This window comes from Coregonus clupeaformis, chromosome 25, assembly GCF_020615455.1.
Source record: "Coregonus clupeaformis isolate EN_2021a chromosome 25, ASM2061545v1, whole genome shotgun sequence".
NCBI classification, from domain to species: Eukaryota; Metazoa; Chordata; class Actinopteri; order Salmoniformes; family Salmonidae; genus Coregonus; species Coregonus clupeaformis.
In genome coordinates, this window is record NC_059216.1 from 34,309,888 (window position 1) to 34,329,435 (window position 19,548).

At 44.2% G+C, this 19,548-nt stretch overlaps 1 pseudogene; it reads left to right on the top strand.

The window, feature by feature from the left end:
- The first annotated feature begins 4,963 nt into the window (after nucleotides 1-4,963).
- LOC121538944 lies at nucleotides 4,964-16,980 on the top strand (annotated as a pseudogene).
- The last annotated feature ends 2,568 nt before the right edge of the window (nucleotides 16,981-19,548 follow it).

Genomic DNA, 19,548 nt, shown 5'->3' on the forward strand with positions numbered 1-19,548 from the left:
GCTAGCTAAGTAAACTTGTTACATTACAGCCAGGCAGCAATGTAACGCTACCTTTTAACGTTATCGGTATCTGGTACTAAGTTGTTGTTAGCTAACGTTAGCCCACTTTTAAGTAACTAAGGCAGTGAACAATTATGAATTAACAATAACGTTAGCAAGTTACAAACCATTGCATATACGTAAACATTATTACTCTTAACTTTACTAATTTAACTTAAACGTACCTTTTGGAATTTCTTCAAGTAGCTAGCTTGCTAGTTAGTGGTCAACAGTTGTATTTTCGTTGAGAAGTCTCAGGTTACGGGCGAACGGAAGTGAAGTTAACCTGCTACGCGGAAAGGCGGAAGTTAGATGACGTCATCGTGAAAAGGGCCTATTCTACAGTAACGGAATTACGCTTTGACTCAGATTTTACACTTTAAATTGTATCCCAAACAAACAAAAAACGTTTTTTATGCGACCACATTTTCTCTAAACTTAAATATCTGCCCCATATTAAGAGATCAAAGATGTCTGCAGAAAGAATGGGGTGTCAACTATGACATGACACCTTGAGTTAAAAAATATATATTTTGGTTATTGAACTACAGTAGGTGAAGTGGATTTACATCCGGTAACAGAATTATGGTAACAGAATTACATCATGGGTCCCTGATCTGTACTATACAGAAAATAATAATGATGAATATGAATATCATTCTCTTCATGGTGATGTATCTTGAATAGGTACACAAAGTTAGAAATATGCAATATCCTTCTTTTGCATATTTGGGTATTATTCGGGCATTTCTTTCCCAGTGCTCCCTCATCTTTGAGCTGCAGCCCTCTTCGTTTCCTTTGGGAACGTTCGAAGATAGCGTATCTCATAACGTGGCGGAGGTGAGGAAGGTGTTCAATTCTCCGGTGTCCGGGAGAGAAGCGGGCCGAAAGCTACTTCTACTTCATCAAGACTCCCGTGGCAGACTACACGGTAGACTTTCGCACATTGGCCGCCGAGAGTACCTGGAACCCAGAGTCCCTGTTCGACGTCTTCCATCATGGATTATCGGAGGAGATTAAAGATGAGCTCGCAGCTCGGGAGTTACCCTTGGACCTTGCCCACGGCTGCATTCTTGCCTCCGAAGAACCCCGGAAGTCCCCGACGCCTGCATCCCAGAGAGGATCCGAAGTTACCCGAGCCTCCTCGGGAATCATCGGAGACGGGCAACTCGTTTACTCCAGAGCCTATGCAACTGGGCAGGGCTAGATTGTCGTCTTAGGAACGATTACGCAGGCTGAGCTCCAACGGTTGCCTGTATTGTGGTGCTACAGGGCATTACATATCCAACTGTCCAGTAAAAAGACCAGGCTCATCAGTAGGTACGAGTACGCTGGTGGGCCGTACTGGGAGTCCTCTAACTCCTATTACTCGTATCCCGTTCCATGTTATCCTGCTTTGGGGTGACCGGTCTAAATCTCTCCGGGTGCTCATTGACTCTGGGGCCGACGAGAGCTTCATACTCTAGTATCTGAGCTGGGTATCTCCACTCAACTCCTCTCCGTTCCCATGGATGCCAGAGCACTGGACGGACGCTCCATTGGCAGGGTCACTCACAGTACGGTTCCCATTAACCTGCGAGTGTCGGGCAATCACAGTGAGTCCATACAGCTTCTACTTACGGAATAACCCCATGTTCCTGTTGTTTTGGGTTGTTCATGGCTCCAGAGGCACAACCCCCTGATTGACTAGACCACTGGTTCTGTCCTGGGTTGGAGCCCATTCTGCCACTCACATTGCCTTAAGGCGGTGCAGCCTGCCCCGGGACGTCCTCCTGCGGGCTCTGTGGAAAAGCAGCGGATCTATTCTAATTATAATCTCAAAATGTTATGTACTCTATCAGTCTACTCTGGCCTACTTGGAGTAAACAGTGAGAGCGTGTGTACAGTCTACTGCACCTTTTTTTGTTTACAGATGAACATGGTTTATTGCACATCCTCATTATCAATCTTCATGTCTCACCAGGAGACTTGCAGTACATACAAATCTTCTGCAAGAGGTGGGTGCAGTGGGTTGTGAAGAACATTGCTATAGCACCAAAGCCTGCTAAACCAGCTGCCATTACCCAACACAAGAAGACGCTCACCAGCTGAAGAACATTCAACCAACATACTACTAACACTTATAATAAATACTACAGTTCTACAAAGGGAATACTTGCATATGGTGTGTTTGGGTGGTGCAGTGAGGTGTCACTTTGGTACAAGGGGAGATTGTTAACATCCGACAGACACACGCTAGCTAGCTACAAAAAAACAGGTGTAGTTACTCCAAGACTAATATGAGTCATAAAGCCAAAGTCATTCCTTTACTCTCCACCATCATCATCAAACCATTTATCCAGTTTTGCTCCTAATGAGAGGCACTGAGGCTAGCTAGGCTAGTTAGCTAACTAGCTATAATGTTAGACTACAATATATTTTAGGTATAGCAAGCACAGCTGGCTAGCTAGCTAGCTAGCTAAACTTGGCAAGCTTGGCTTGTAGTGGTGTTAGCAAGCCCTGTTATGGCCGAATCAAAATTGTACTGTACTGAACAACACTGCCTCATGTTAAAAGAGAGGTTATATTGCTAGCAATTTTCTTGTTTGTCATTTGGCCTCCTGAGTCCTGGTCCAGCTGGTTAGGCTGCTGCCGCTGCTTGGTGGTCTCGCAATAATTTTTCTCAACTCAGTGTATGTAGTCTCAAATACAATGCATTCGGAAAGTATTCAGACCCCTTGACTTTTTCCACATTTTGTTACGTGGAGGTTTTTGCTCTGACATGCACTGTCAACTGTGTGACCTTATATGGATAGGTGTGTGCCTTTTCAAATCATGTCCAATCAATTAAATTTACCACAGGTGGACTCCAATCAAGTTGTAGAAGCATCTCAAGGATGATCAATGGAAACAGGATGCACCTGAGCTCAATTTCGAGTCTCATAGCAAAGGGTCTGAATAATTATGTAAATAAGGTGGAAAAACACCCCAAATTATGTTTCGCTGTGAAGTTCCCTTTAACTGGAGAGAGAGAGACAGAGGGAGAGTGAGAGGTTGTCCAGACTGTTTTCACAGTCTTGTTTTGACCAGTAGATGACAGGAAGAGAAAGAAAACAGTTATGGGCTGAACATAACAGGATGCCAGTGGAAGGTGAGAACAGTAGCAAGTGACCCAACTGTGCTTTGTGACTACTATGATTTCCCATTGTAGCCAATTCAATTCCCGTAATTGCGTGACAGATTTTTCGGTAATTCCATTACTGATTTGGTAACAGAATTACGAGTTTTAATCACTTAATTCATAAACAAACTTGATATCAGTAAAAACACTACCACTTATTGGTAGGTTTACCTTTACTTGTGAACTTTCATCATCCTCCCTCCTCATTAGGGAGAGAAATTAGGAAATATCTTAAAGATATGTGGGTTTTTGGCAACGGAAGGCAAATCATTTCACCAAAACGAAATATAAGTGTTGATATTAGTTGGCAGGGGTCTTTACGTCAACATTGTTGTGTTTTAATGTATTTCAAATACTTTTAAATACTTTTTCTGGTAGATGTCTAAAAACCCTTTTCCATCTGTTTTGACCAGAAATCAAAGCCTTTGCTTATTCCTAATTTTTAGGATGGAAAATAGTTTTAAAATGTATATATGCCTTAGTAAAAAAAAAAGGACTCATTTCACACTCAATTTGACATGTTCCTATGAACTTCACATGTTGGTGCTCATGGGTCCTTTTAGATGGAAATGCCCCCCACTGGGCACACACTGGTTGAATCAATGTTGTTTCTATGTCATTTCAATGAACTTATGTTGAACCAACGTGGAATAGACGTTGAATTGCCTTAATTTTCTGCAAAGACACACTATCTCATCACATATTGTAGGCAAATCAAGCTATAACCTAAGATGAAGGGGAGTTGGTGGTATCTTTGCTAGAACCACTACTGGATTGGGCTATGTCATCTGATCATCGCTAATGTAGGCTAGATGAATCAGCTAGTTAGCTAGGCTATGCTGTCAAAACAAGCTAACTAGTCTTTCCTTGATTTGAATTTTTCCTGCTACTGACAAACAGTCAACCTGCAGTTGCCCTCTTCCCTGTCCCTGACCGTGAGACAAAACAGCAACTCCAGAGTAACCTACTACTGGCTGTATTAATTTCAAACTCACTGATTGGCGCAGGGGTAGCTTGTGCATGCGACAAGGACAAGTGCAGTAATGCACTGCTGCACTCGCGGTAGCAGAAGGGCGGGGGAGGGGACTTTTTTCAAGATTCATGAATTTATGAGAGATTATCTAGTTTGATAGGCAATTTGTTGCATTTAAAGATACAAGAGCGAAAAGAGACTAAAAATACAATAAAATAAATTCATAGCAGGGCAAAAGGACAAGTGCCCCAGCACCCCTAGGGCTCTATCTGTGCATGTGCCTAATCTTGCCCTCTGATAGGCTAGGGGGTGGAAGTAAAATCCTGTCAGATCTCCACAAGTGCATCAAGCGGAGGATCTAAGGACCGTTTTGGGATTGGGCCGGTGAGTGAGTGGAGTATGTTGTCCCTAGTGGTGGTCTGTATTAGTGTAGGTAACTCTTCTCATAGGTACAGCACGGAGTCATGTGATTGGAGGGAGGATGATGAAGTTGCTTTTAGACATTAATGCTGATCTAAGACCAGTTTGTGTTTCTCCATCTCAACCCAATTGTTATGTTGAGAATAGGGGACAGTAAATCCTACCTAGAATCCATTGGAATGGAGAGAGCTACAGTAGATTATCATTACTACACTATTAAAAATGGTCTAGGTGGTTTTACGATAACAAACATTTGAATGAGTCTAAAGAAGCCCCTCGGTGATATGGAGGTAATGGACAACTTATTTCTGTGGTCAGGTTTGGGAGATCATGGTCGCGTTCCCCAGCTCAGATGTTGCATGCATCAACCAATGGCTGCGTGCGACGTCATCGACTCTGCCGTCAGGGACCAGATTACTATGACATATGATGTGGTGAGTTGATATGTAAAATACAGAGGAGGCTGTTGGTAGGGCGACCACATTTTAAAATACCCAAATACGGGACAACAGGGTGATTTTTGCAGTGGGACATTTATAGGACAGTGTAGCCTACATGAAAAACAATTTTGGCAGCAAATGTAGCCTATTGAATCTCATTATAGAATATGCATAAAATGCATCCTCCAATTGCAACATCTGCCTATGCCCCCACACATTGTCTCAAATACATTTTTAATACCCTCAAACACTAAATTAGGCATACCTAATTTCAAAATAGGCCATCATCACTGTCAATCCTGAATGTTGTTTCTTCAAGTTTAACCAGTGAAATGCCAAACTGCATCTGCAAGCCAATCATTTGATCTCAATCAGTTTCATGGGAATATGCATTGAGATCTTCTTGAATTACAGTTTCATGAGCAAATTAGAGCAGCTGGTGTTAAAAAACTAAATAGCCTTCCTGTATTCTGTTTTAATCCAAGCATGCTCTGTTGAGTTTTGGCTGCATAAGAAAAAAAGTGACTGTTCAGCTAACCATCCTAAAATCTCATAAGAAATTAGGTGACGTTTTTGGTTGAACTATATTTGGTTCTGTTATGTAGAATACTAATTCATCGTTATGTGATCTTCCTAGAAATTGATTCATCTTTGAGCTAACTTTACTAAACAAGCGCCATTGTGAGCACCATTGTGAGAAGTTGCGGAGCGACACTACATCCCTGCTCCGACTACACCGAACAAAGCGCACCAAATAGACTACAGCCTACCTCGTGCAAAATTTGAAGATGCAGAAACGTGAGACCACATGTGGCTGTTTTATGAAAATCTGGCAATATTTGGCCAAGGAAACATTTCTGGCTGGTCTCAGAGAATGTAAAACACTTAGGAAGGGAGACTTTTAACACAGGATTGGGTGAAGCAACAGCAAATATGTTGAATGAGCAACTAATGAGCATGGAGAGCCTCACACGTTTCACGAAATTACCTTGTACCTTTCAGTCTAGTACGGCTATTTACTTACTTTTGCAGGTCTTTGTCAGAAGCACACTTTTTGTAAGTAGTTATTCATAACTGTCCTCTCCACAGGAGGTTGGTGGCACCTTAATTGGGGAGTACGGGCTCTTGTTAATGACTGGAGCAGAATAGGTGGAATGTTATCAAATACATCAAACACATGGTTTCCAGGTGTTTGATGCCAATCCATTTGCTCCATTCCGGCCATTATTATGAGCCGTTCTCCCCTCAGCAGCCTCCTGTGGTCCTCTCCAAGTTTAGCTGGAATTTAGCCCGAAAGGATTTTGAGAAATGTGATTGGTTGACAATAGGGCCTATGACATTGGCCTATGTCTCGTCTTGCACTGCACAGAATATCAGATCTCAACAACGATTGGATAAGTGTTTAAAATCACCAGTACCACATCTTTATGATTGATATATTTTCATAAGCGCAACATGACTGCAACAGAAAGGTTGGAATGTCTGACTGAAATACAGGACAAATCAACCTTTTTTTCTAAATGAGTGGTGTTTGAATTTGTTGATAAAATGCGGGACATGATTTTTTGGTTGAGGGACAAATGAGAAGGGTGCAATTGCAGCCTGCAATTCGGGGTGTTCCTGCATATGGGCATTCCTGCATCTGCAGGAAACCATCTTTATACTTATATTGGTCAATTTTTAAGCTCTTACAAAAAAAGATTACAGTTTTGAAACTGCAGTAAAAGTGCAGTAACTGCAGTCGACTGTGGTATTTTTGACGCAGTTATTTTGGATGCAGTATTTGCCTCATACTGCAGTTATAAAGTGCACTCTGACTGCTATCTTTTTTCGTAAGGGAGGACAGGCAGGAGGCAGGGGCGCTCCAGTACAGTAGGTGGCGTTAATGCACAATAACGTTGGTTGCCAGCCGTCGATAAACCCCGCAGAAGAAGGGGCGGGGGCGGCAACAGTAGATAGCTAGCTAGCCGTACACTGGTGTCCCTAACTGGCAAGATAGCTAGTTAGCTAACACAAAGTGTTGCGCCAGCCTCCCGCCTGTCGGGCAAGTTTTTCTCCGGTACACAGCAGGTGGGAGGCAGGGGTGACACGTGTGCTAGCTAACTAGCAAACGTGCACACGTTGTCGCTAACTAGCAAGCTGGCTAGCACACGGTGTGCCCCCATCCTCCCACCTGCTGTGCTAGCAGTAGGCGGGGGCGACACCGGTAGACAGTGTCCTTCGCCCCCACCTGTCGGGCACTGTTTTCCCACAGTTCTGTTAACGACTGTGAGGGCAGGTGTTCAGCAGGCTGGAGCGAAGGACACTGTCTACTGGTCACTCCCACTAGCTAGCAAGGAGGACTCTGGGAGGCGGGGGCGAAAAAAGTCTGATAATGCTTGTGTTTCCATTTTGACCCACACCAGATGTCGTGCTCAAGGGGGCGTTCATGCAAGACTGGGATGCTCGAGGGGGCCGTTCCTGGAATGCCCACATGCAGGAACGCCCTGAATTGTGTGCTGCAGTTGCACACTATTGGGACAAAGGGCTAAAATGCGGTACTGTCCCTCACAATCTGGGACATGTAGTCACCCTAGCTGGTGGGAGGAGCTATAGGAGGAGGGGCTCATCGTAATGGCTGGAATGGAATCAATGGAACGTGTTAAACACATCAAGCTACCTTTCTGTGTTGTCGTGTGTTGCTGCCATGCTATGTTGTGTCTTAGGTCTCTCTTTATGTAGTAATGTCTCTCTTGTTGTGATGTGTATTTGGTCCTATATTTATATATATATTTATTATTATTTTTTATCCCCCGTCCCCGCAGGAGGCCTTTTCTCTTTTGGTAGGGTAGGCCATCATTGTAAATAAGAATGTGTTCTTAACTGACTTGCCTAGTTAAATAAAGGTTAAATAAAAAATGTAAAAAACACATGGAAACCACGTTTGACTCCTTTCCATTTATACAATTCCAGCCATTACAATGACCCCGTCCTCCTATAGCTCCTCCCACCAGCCTCCTCTGGTAAAATAACTATCCAAGTGTTGAAAGATCAGGGGTGTATTCATTACGGAAACCGTTTAACGTTTAAGAACCAAACGAACCAAATAAGAATCAAAAGAACCAAATGGAGCAAAACAAGAGTTTCTATTGGACAAATTCAGGTAGGTCCCTCCTCGTTTCGTTCCATTTGCTTCCGTTTAAGAAACGTTTTGCAACAGAAATGGCGTAATGAATACGCCCCAGGCATGTGTCAGCAACGCCTGGGCAGAGGAACGAGACCCATATAATACAAGAAGATAGCAGATAGGCCTACTGGGCTTGATGAGTTCCTCACAGTACTGACCGTTTTCTTGATGGTAGTTCCCTCTAGTGGCCAGACCCCGCCATGACTGGGGGTCACTGCCAGACTAAACATACAGTATATTGCTTGTTATCTCGCGCTGTTGCGTGTAGACCAAATTAAAGTTGCCTATTTATTCATGTTCAGATGAGAGCGCACATTTGTATGTGTTAGCAATAGTGGTTCTTTACAATCATGGTTAGATCATGTCATGAAGTTACTTTGTGACGTCTATCCATGGCAGCTTGTCACATTTACATTTACATTTTAGTCATTTAGCAGACGCTCTTATCCAGAGCGACTTACAGGAGCAATTAGGGTTAAGTGCCTTGCTCAAGGGCACATTTACGTCATTTAGCAGACGCTCTTATCCAGAGCGACTACAAATTGGTGCCCCTATAGCCAGTGGGATAACCACTTTACAATGATACTTTTTTTTTTTTTTTTTTTTGGGGGGGGGGTAGAAGGATTACTTTATCCTATCCCAGGTGTTCCTTAAAGAGGTGGGGTTTCAAATGTCTCCGGAAGGTGGTGAGTGACTCCGCTGTCCTGGCGTCGTGAGGGAGCTTGTTCCACCATTGGGGTGCCAGAGCAGCGAACAGTTTTGACTGGGCTGAGCGGGAACTATGCTTCCGCAGAGGAAGGGAAGCCAGCAGGCCAGAGGTGGATGAACGCAATGCCCTCGTTTGGGTGTAGGGACTGATCAGAGCCTGAAGATACGGAGGTGCCGTTCCCCTCACTGCTCCATAGGCAAGCACCATGGTCTTGTAACGGATGCGAGCTTCAACTGGAAGCCAGTGGAGTGTGCGGAGGAGGGGGGTGACGTGAGAGAACTTGGGAAGATTGAACACCAGACGGGCTGCGGCATTCTGGATGAGTTGTAGGGGTTTAATGGCACAGGCAGGGAGCCCAGCCAACAGCGATTGTCAGTCCCATATAAAAGAAAATGAGCAGCACAGAGGCCTCACAGAGCAAACAAAGCAAGGTTGTTTAAAATCATACTTTAAAGGTGTGATGGCTCTATTACATAGTATGTCTGGGGAGTGCACCAAATCAGAGTTGGATTTATTCACTGTCCCATTTACACAAACATCTATTGAGAAAAATACATACATTGAAATACAGCCTCTCTCAGCAATCTCGGATACAGCACCTTTGGAGTTCTTCATAGCTGGCAATGGTTGATCTGAATAATACCTCGCTATACTTAAGTGTCAAAGTCACTAAACCTAATGGAACAAATGTTGATGCCGGAACACCTGTAGGTCTTATCAAGTATCCAATAGCAACCATGTTTTCACAGGTGGATGTTTCCTTGGGTGATCATTTAATCAGTCAGAGTAGTAGTACATACCCATATCGAGCCATTATAGAAAGCATTTTGAATTATGGTGCTGACCCAATTTTCAGCGGCTTTGTTTCCAAGGACACAGCGGGGCAAAGGGACGTGACCGAACCCGCAGGGGCTAACGGCGGACTGACTAAAAGGGCTGCAAATTCATCGAATAGTGCAATATTTGAAATGATTGGACCTATATACACAGTGACATTTTCTTTCAAGAGAAACTCATGTTGAATGGTTTGGACATTTAGATTCGCCTGGTGTGTTGTAAAGATGAGTTTTGCCTGATGGATGTCGGGGATGTATGTTACCGTATTCACATAGTATCGGTGTCACTTTTTGTCAAGAAGTTAACTGTATCACCAGCCGTGAAACTATATACACTGCTCAAAAAAATAAAGGGAACACTTAAACAACACAATGTAACTCCAAGTCAATCACACTTCTGTGAAATCAAACTGTCCACTTAGGAAGCAACACTGATTGACAATACATTTCACATGCTGTTGTGCAAATGGAATAGACAACAGGTGGAAATTATAGGCAATTAGCAAGACACCCCCAATAAAGGACTGGTTTTGCAGGTGGTGACCACAGACCACTTCTTCCTGGCTGATGTTTTGGTCACTTTTGAATGCTGGCGGTGCTTTCACTCTAGTGGTAGCATGAGACGGAGTCTACAACCCACACAAGTGGCTCAGATAGTGCAGCTCATCCAGGATGGCACATCAATGCGAGCTGTGGCAAGAAGGTTTGCTGTGTCTGTCAGCGTAGTGTCCAGAGCATGGAGGCGCTACCAGGAGACAGGCCAGTACATCAGGAGACATGGAGGAGGCCGTAGGAGGGCAACAACTCAGCAGCAGGACTGCTACCTCCGCCTTTGTGCATGGAGGAGCAGGAGGAGCACTGCCAGAGCCCTGCAAAATGACCTCCAGCAGGCCACAAATGTGCATGTGTCTGCTCAAACGGTCAGAAACAGACTCCATGAGGGTGGTATGAGGGCCCGACGTCCACAGGTGGGGGTTGTGCTTACAGCCCAACACCGTGCAGGACGTTTGGCATTTGCCAGAGAACACCAAGATTGGCAAATTCGCCACTGGCGCCCTGTGCTCTTCACAGATGAAAGCAGGTTCACACTGAGCACATGTGACAGACGTGACAGAGTCTGGATACGCCGTGGAGAACGTTCTGCTGCCTGCAACATCCTCCAGCATGACCGGTTTGGCGGTGGGTCAGTCATGGTGTGGGGTGGCATTTCTTTGGGGGGCCGCACAGCCCTCCATGTGCTCGCCAGAGGTAGCCTGACTGCCATTAGGTACCGAGATGAGATCCTTAGACCCCTTGTGAGACCATATGCTGGTGCGGTTGGCCCTGGGTTCCTCCTAATGCAAGACAATGCTAGACCTCATGTGGCTGGAGTGTGTCAGCAGTTCCTGCAAGAGGAAGGCATTGATGCTATGGACTGGCCCGCCCGTTCCCCAGACCTGAATCCAATTGAGCACATCTGGGACATCATGTCTCGCTCCATCCACCAACGCCACGTTGCACCACAGACTGTCCAGGAGTTGGCGGATGCTTTAGTCCAGGTCTGGGAGGAGATCCCTCAGGAGACCATCCGCCACCTCATCAGGAGCATGCCCAGGCGTTGTAGGGAGGTCATACAGGCACGTGGAGGCCACACACACTACTGAGCCTCATTTTGACTTGTTTTAAGGACATTACATCAAAGTTGGATCAGCCTGTAGTGTGGTTTTCCACTTTAATTTTGAGGGTGACTCCAAATCCAGACCTCCATGGGTTGATACATTTGATTTCCATTGATAATTTTTGTGTGATTTTGTTGTCAGCACATTCAACTATGTAAAGAAAAAAGTATTTAATAAGATTATTTCATTCATTCAGATCTAGGATGTGTTATTTTAGTGTTCCCTTTATTTGTTTGAGCAGTGTATATACACTACCGTTCAAAAGTTTGGGGTCACTTAGAAATGTCCTTGTTTTCGAAAGAAAAGCAATTTTGTTGTCATTAAAATAACATCAAATTGATCAGAAATACAGTGTAGACATTGTTAATGTTGTAAATGGCTATTGTAGCTGGAAACAGCAGATTTTTTATGGAATATCTACATAGGCGTACAGAGGCCCATTATCAGCAACCATCAGTCCTGTGTTCCAATGGCACGTTGTGTTTGCTAATCTAAGTTTATCATTTTAAAAGGCTAATTGATCATTAGAAAACCCTTTTGCAATTATGTTAGCACAGCTGAAAACTGTTGTGCTGATTAAAGAAGCAATAAAACTGGCCTTCTTGAGTCAAGTTGAGTATCTGGAGCATCAGCAATTGTGGTTTTGATTACAGGCTCAAAATGGCCAGAAACAAATAACTTTCTTCTGAAACTCGTCAGTCTATTCTTGTTCTGAGAAATGAAGGCTATTCCATACGAGAAATTGCCAAGAAACTGAAGATCTCGTACAACGCTGTGTACTACTCCCTTCACAGAACAGCGCAAACTGTCTCTAACCAGAATAGAAAGAGGAGTGGGAGGCCCCGGTGCACATGTTATTTTAATGGACAAAAAAATGGCTTTTCTTTCTAAAACAAGGACATTTCTAAGTGACCCCAAACTTTTGAACGGTAGAGTATGTCTTTTTTGTATTTTACCCCCCTTTTCTCCCAATTTCAATTATGATCTTGTCTCATCGCTGCAATTCCACAACGGGCTCGGGAGAGGCGAAGGTCGATTCATGCATCCTCCGAAAAATGACCTGCCAAACCGCGCTCCTTAACACCCGCCCGCTTAACCCGGAAGCCAGCTGCACCAATGTGTCTGAGGGAACACTATTCAACGGATGACCGAAGTCAGCCTGCAGGCGCCCGGCCCGCCACAAGGAGTCGCTAGAGCGTGATGAGCCAAGTAAAGCTCCCCCGGCCAAACCCTCCCCTAACCCAGACGACGCTGGGCCAATTGTGCTCCGCCCTATGGAACTCCCGGTCATGGCCGGTTGTGACACAGCCTGGGATCGAACCCAGGTCTGTAGTGATGCCTCAAGCACTGCAATGCAGTGCCTAAGACCGCTGCTCCACTCAGGAGGCCCACCAGCTGTGAAACATGGACATGCCCAAACACTATTTTCAACAACTGCAAAGTACCCAATTGAAAGGGTGTGTATGAAGACATTTAGTTTAGCTTCAGGTAACCGTGTGTGTAATCAAGAGAATTTGTTTCTAGGACCGCTACCAAAATGCATAGTTATCGGTCTGGTGGACGATGATAGTTTTACAGGTGCATAAAATAAGAGTACTTTTAACTTCAAACATTATAATATGGAATTCATGGCTATGTATGTAGACGGACAACAGTTTCCAAGCAAACCATTCCAGACAGATTATGGTTCAGGATCAGCAGTGCGTGAAATTTAACAATTGGCCTTGGCTTCAGGGAAACACTTAAAGGATCAAGTATTGGCTATTGATAGGTCAGACTTCTTGCACGGTTATGCTTTGTATGCTTTCAAGTCTACACCAGACGAGGAGTGTGGACAACAGGTCTCCTTGATCAAGTCAGGGAATGTTCAACTTGAGTTGAGGTTTAGACAACCCCTTCCACATACACTATATATACAAAAGTATGTGGAGAACCCTTCCAATTAGTGGATTCGGCTATTTCAGCCACACCTGTTGCTGACAGGTGTATAAAATTGAGCACACAGCCATGCAATCTCCATAGACAAACATTGGCAGTAGAATGGCCTTACTGAAGAGCTCAGTGACTTTCAACGTGGCACCGTCATAGGATGCCACCTTTCCAACAAGTCAGTTCGTCATATTTCTGCCCTGCTAGAGCTGCCCCGGTCAACTAACTGTAAGTGCTGTTATTGTGAAATGGAAACGTCTAGGCGTAACAACGGCTCAGCCGCGAAGTGGTAGGCCACACAAGTTCACAGAACAGGACCGCCGAGTGCTGAAGTGCATAGAGCGTTGTATCCTTGGTTGCAAAAGTCACTACTGACTTCCAAACTTCCTCTGGATGCAACGTCAGCACAATAACTGTTTGTTGGGAGCTTCATGAAATGGGTTTCCATGGCCGAGCAGCCGCACACAAGCCTAAGATCACCATGCGCAATGCCAAGCGTCGGCTGAAGTGGTGTAAAGCTCGCCGCCATTGGACTCTGGAGCAGTGGAAACACGTTCTCTGGAGTGATGAATCACGCTTCACCATCTGGCAGTCCAACGGATGAATCGTGGTTTGGCGGATGCCAGGAGAACGCTACCTGCCCCAATGCATAGTGCTAACTGTAAAATTTGGTGGAGGAGGAATAATGGATCTGGGGCTGTTTTTCATGGTTCGGGCTAGGCCCCTTAGTTCCAGTGAAGGGAAATCTGAACGCTACAGCATACAATTACATTCTAGACGATTCTGTGCTTCCAACTTTGTGGCAACAGTTTGGGGAAGGCCCTTTCCTGTTTCAGCATGACAATGCCCCCGTGCACAAAGCAAAATCCATACAGAGCCCCATATAATACAAGAACATAGCAGATAGGCCTACTGGGCTTGATGAGTTCCTCACAGTATTGACCGTTTTCTTGCTGGTAGTTCCCTCTAGTGGCCAGACCCTGCCATGACTGGGGGTCACTGCCAGACTAAACATACAGTATATTGCTTGTTATCTCGCGCTGTTGCGTGTAGACCAAATTAAAGTTGCCTATTTATTCATGTTCAGATGAGAGCGCACATTTGTATGTGTTAGCAATAGTGGTTCTTTACAATCATGGTTAGATCATGTCATTAAGTTACTTTGTGACGTCTATCCATGGCAGCTTGTCAGTCCCATATAAAAGAAAATGAGCAGCACAGAGGCCTCACAGAGGCCTCACAGAGCAAACAAAGCAAGGTTGTTTAAAATCATACTTTAAAGGTGTGATGGCTCTATTACATAGTATGTCTGGGGAGTGCACCAAATCAGAGTTGGATTTATTCACTGTCCCATTTGCACAAAAATCTATTGAGAAAAATACATACTTTGAAATACAGCCTCTCTCAGCAAGTCCATACAGAAATGGTTTGTCGAGATCGGTGTGGAAGAACTTGACTGGCCTGCACAGAGCTCTGAGCTCAACCCCATCGAAGGCCTAATCGCCCAACATCAGTGCCTGACCTCACGAATGCTCTTGTGCCTAAATGGAAGCAAGTCCCCACAGCAATGTTCCAACATCTAGTGGAAAGCCTTCCTATAAAAGTGGAGGCTGTTATAGCAGCAAAGTGGGGGACCAACTCCATATTAATGCCTATGATTATGGAATGAGATGTTCGATGAGCAGGTGTCCACATACTTTTTTTTCATGTAGTGTATTTCCTGAGCTTTCTTATATCTCTTAGATATGGGACAGGCACTTCAAAACCTTGTTTCTTATGATTTTTTTTTTTACTGTATTTTTTGCCATTTATGAATGTGTTATTCAATGCGTTTATCTAGGCTATAGCAGTAAAGGCCGAATTCAATATTCCCTCTTAGACTTACAGGCGTTAAGAGTTGTGCAAGGTTGGTGGAATCTTATTTAAAAACATATTCACAGCTGTAATGTTTGCCAAAGGTGTTCCACTAAGTATTAACTCTGGGGTGTGAAGACATACGCAATCAATACATCTTCATTTTTCATTTTATATTAATTAGAACATTTTTCTATAATTTGTGTAGATCAGTAGGAAAAATGAAATCCCTTTTCAGATAACATTTTAAGGCAGGAAGATTGTGCAAGGGGTGTGTAGACTTTCACTAGTGACTGTATTTAACCTATTAGCTTTTTTGTCTGGGACCATGCTCATGTGGATCTTTAATCTTCTAGACACGTGGAGTCTGTTATTTGCAACCTGACCAGCTCTGCCAGAAGTCAGCGATCCAAGAGGTCCTCTGGGACCCCCTCTTAGGACTACGAGGGGCGCGAGCCCTCCCCCTGAGACCCCCAGTACCGCCATCCCACCAGCGGCAGCCCCAACTACCTCTATGACTACCAGCACTACTACGGTAACTACAGCTGTCCCCCATCAGGCGAGTGCTTCAGTAACGGCCCATCAATAGTGTTCCCTATGGAGGGCCCAGATGAAAGCTTCGACTACACACTGTGTGACAACGACCTGGAGGACGAGGGGGTCCCCTGCACACCTCTGCCCGACGCCTTCAACCCCTGTGAGGTCGTGATGAGCCTGGGGTGCTTGCGGGTGTCAGTGTGGCTGGTCAGCCTGCTAGCCGTTCTTGCTAACCTCCTGGTCCTGTTCGTCCTGCTGACCAGCCACTACAAACGGACAATCATCCGCTTCCTCCTGTGCAACCTTGCCATGACCTCTGCATGGGCGTGTACTTTCTGCTCATTGCGTCTGTGGACCTCTACATGTGCTCCCAGTACCACCACTACGCCATCGACTGGCAGAGGCTGCCAACTGACCGGGGCGCTCACGGTGTTCGCCAGCGAGCTGTCAGTCTACACGCTGACCGCCATGTAGCGGTGCTAATGCTAGCCGGCTGGCGGCTGTGCCTGGTGTTAGCTGTGCTTCCACTACCTGCCGTTAGCAGCTACAATAGGGTTAGTATCTGTCTGCTCATGGACACAGACTCGACCGCCGCAATGGTCTACGTGGTAGACCTGCTTGCGCTGAATGTGTTGGCTTTTGTGGTGGTGTGTGTGTGCTACCTGCACATCTACTGCATGGTGCACAACCCGCAACATCCGTTGAGCCGAGGGGACGCCAGCATGGTTAAACGCATGGCCGTGCTCATCTTCACCGACTTCTTGTGCCTGGCGCCCATCTCCTTCTATGGCCTGTTCGCTGCGCTGCACCGCCCACTCATAACCGTCACCGACTCAATGGTTCTCCACCTCACTCCTCCTATATTCATCATTGTCCAATTTCATCCAATTGGTTGATCAAATGGAATGGAATTACTTTAATTCAAGTCCTTCATCCTCCTATGTGTCACCTTCATTCATCCACTCATCTTCAAAATCTTCTTAATCTGCTCATCAGTCATCATCTTGACACCCGCTCATCTCTTCCAGGTGCTGCTGGTGTTGTTCTACTCGTTGAATTCGTGTGCCAACCCGTTCCTGTACAGTATCCTGACACTGGCCTTCCACGTGGACGTCCTGATGCTGCTGAGCCGTGTGGGTCTGTGTCAACACCAGGCCCAGCTCTACCGAGGAGCACAGCCCGTCATGGGCAGGAGGAGAAAAGGGGTCCCCACGTCCTGGAACCCAAATTCTGGCGCTCCTCAGAAGCAGAGACCGTAGACACACCAAGGAGCAGGTCATCAAACTGGAGGGATCCAAGGTGTTGCCACGCACCAGGGAGAACGAGAACCACAGCTGAGAGGCTGGATTCTGTTGGTTCTCCAGTTGAATGGGACAGTGGTTCCCGAACCTTTCATACAGACAAAACCATATGTCTGGTCACAATGAAGTCTTGATCTGTGACCTAGGGTGGCAGGTAGCCTAGCAGGTTAGAGTATTGGACCAGCAACCCTAATACTCGAGCCAACAAGGTGAAAAATCTGTTGATGTGCCCTTGAGCAAGGCACTTAACCCTAATTTGCTCCAGGGGCTCGTACTATGGCTGACCTTGTAAAACATATATTTTTTTTTTTACGATGACCAACCAGTTTGGAAATATTGAATTGAGGAATCAGACTGGACATGGACAATGGAAATGCCTCTAATTTATATCTTGTGTATTTTTTAAATTCATGTTGTATATTGAATTTCTGAGTTGACTGGAACTGGACTAGAATGGAACTGAAGCAGAGGTGCTACTACTCTCGGCTTGTGTGAGGAACAGTGCAACAAAGAGAACAAAGCAACAGAAGAAAACGGAATACGCAAGAACAGCTGGGGTGTAGCAGTGTGTATCCTAGGATTGTCTAACTGTCAGTCATGTGTTAGTGAGATTTTGTTTTGCAGGGCCTCCTGTATGTAGTTCAAAAAAGCAGAAAAAAGCAATACTCAAGAGAAAAATATATATTTAATTCCTTTTTCCAGTTTGTAGTATCATTTTCATCAAATATACCTCTTTAGCATTCTTGAGTACTCCAGTTGGATCTGTCAAAGGAACAGATCTTATCCGTCTAGTGTTGCAGAGTGGATTATTTACAGGTTGCAGCTAATGATATAAACAGTTGCCATGTATGAAACACAAAACCATGTTACCAAAACAGACTGATCCCATGACCCAGAATGCATCTCTTTAGGGTATACAGAAGCAGAGCACAGTCATATGATGTTTTGTCATAAAGAATAAAAATGTCATAACGTTGTCAGACTGCAAAGTTTTCTTGGAAAACCATTAAAATGTACTGGGCTTACAGTATACAACAGGCTTTTCTTAAATCAAATGTGGTCTCAAGAGGTCTAGATATCTCAAGCTTGAAAATCTTTAAAAATGATTCAAATGTTCTATTGTATAGGATTTTCCGGACTAGTTTCCCATCCAGATCTGGATTGACCTTCCTCTCGGTCAAAAATAAACATTTCCATGTTGTTGTTTTTCTCTCAGAGATGGTAAACTAGGTAACCCAGATCCTGTTAAGACCTGTTTTCTAACATTCCACTCACTTGACAAATTTCACGTGTAAAAAAAGAAGAAAAAGAAAGATAATTAATTGTGGCATACAGTTATAGCAAACTCAAATGTGAGAACCTGTTTATCATCTAGAGAAAAAATAAACATAATAGATGAACTATTCACTCTCTATATAATTACAATTAATGATTTCATGTTTCATAGCGACAAGAACACATTGTGCAAACCTAAACCACAACAATCCCCCTTATCAAAACATTTCTTGAGTTTGATTTGTTGCGCTGTTGAGAAGAAAATTCCCTCTGCTAAGTGATGTTTTGAGATGCAAGTAGGGCAATTTTCACAAAGAAGCATTTTCTGCACACAATGTACCAACTGAGAGACAACAGTAACCTACAGTTGTGACCAACTACACAATGGAGCAGCTAGAAAGAGAGTTTACATCTGTGTTTAGACCTGTAGATGATGTCCAGTGCAGAATATATTTATATTTAGTACATCCAGTATCTTGTTCACATTGAGTCAATGTTAGTAGTAAGGATGCACATTGTACATGTAAAAAAAATAATAATCCTTTACAAAGAAAAATATGAATTGATACAAAACAATGCAGCAGTTTTCATTATATTACCAAGTACAGCCAAAATAGCCAAACTACAATTTGTTGTCATTAGCGTATTACAACTCTGCATCATCATCATCATCAATAGCAGTATTGACTGTTGTTAACTCACGTTTAGACTGGTTAAGACTACCATGTGAAATGACAGGACCGAAGTACATAATGTTAAGACCTTATGGAAGAACATTACACTTTGCGAGAGAGAAAAGCAGAAAGCATTTATGCTTACCCAACACCTGACTGAACACAAGACCATTCAGTAGAATACTGAATAGTGAACCAACACTGACACTGAAAATAAAAACTGTTGAAAATACATAGAACTAGTAAGTTTCAAAGTCTACACTACATGAAAGGATATTTTATCTAGGTGGCATATTGAAGAGCCACTTTGGCTCTGCTATGTAAACTAATGTAAGCCTCTTACATCTATTGATTGAGAATTGTATGAAAGGTCAATGAACACTGAAGCAAACACATACTGTAGAAGCACATTAGCTAGTGCTTCGATTAGGCTCAGAGCGCATGAAATCCACTCTACAGACCGTAATGACTGTACTCCTGAAATCAGGGCACTTATTTCACTTATCCCAAAGTCCTGGTTTACTGAAATGCCGGGCTTTACAATGTCAAACTAATCCCCATCATCCTGCAATCTTTG